Raw genomic sequence first — 557 nt, forward strand, 5'->3', positions numbered from 1 at the left:
ATGTATGGTATAACCGACACCTGAGCTATGAAAGGAACTTGATTTGTTGTTAACATAAGTTATAATCATGAATGCTTGACAAGATTTACATTAATCGTATAAGAGTTTATACTATATTAGCATTAATCGAATAAGATGACTAATGTAATCATGTTAACAATATATAATCTGATTGGAACCTCCTTTGTGTGTGGTTTCCAATTAAATAATAAGAGTTTATACTATACTTGTTCGATATACCATTAGTGGAACCTCTAACCTTGACATTTGTTATTATTATTGTTTAATCCTTACATTAATATTCCATCTTCAAGTTATCATCATCTTCTTCTTCTTCTCTTTCTTTATTATTATTATTATTATTACTACTACTACTACTACTACTACTACTACTACTACTACTACTACTACTACTACTACTACTACTACTACTACTACTACTACTACTACTACTACTACTACTACTACTACTACTACTACTACTACTACTACTACTACTACTACTACTACTACTACTACTACTACTACTACTACTACTACTACTACTACTACTACTA

The sequence above is a fragment of the Populus euphratica genome, unplaced genomic scaffold (assembly GCF_000495115.2).
Source record: "Populus euphratica unplaced genomic scaffold, PopEup_1.0 scaffold338.1, whole genome shotgun sequence".
Lineage (NCBI taxonomy): Eukaryota > Viridiplantae > Streptophyta > Magnoliopsida > Malpighiales > Salicaceae > Populus > Populus euphratica.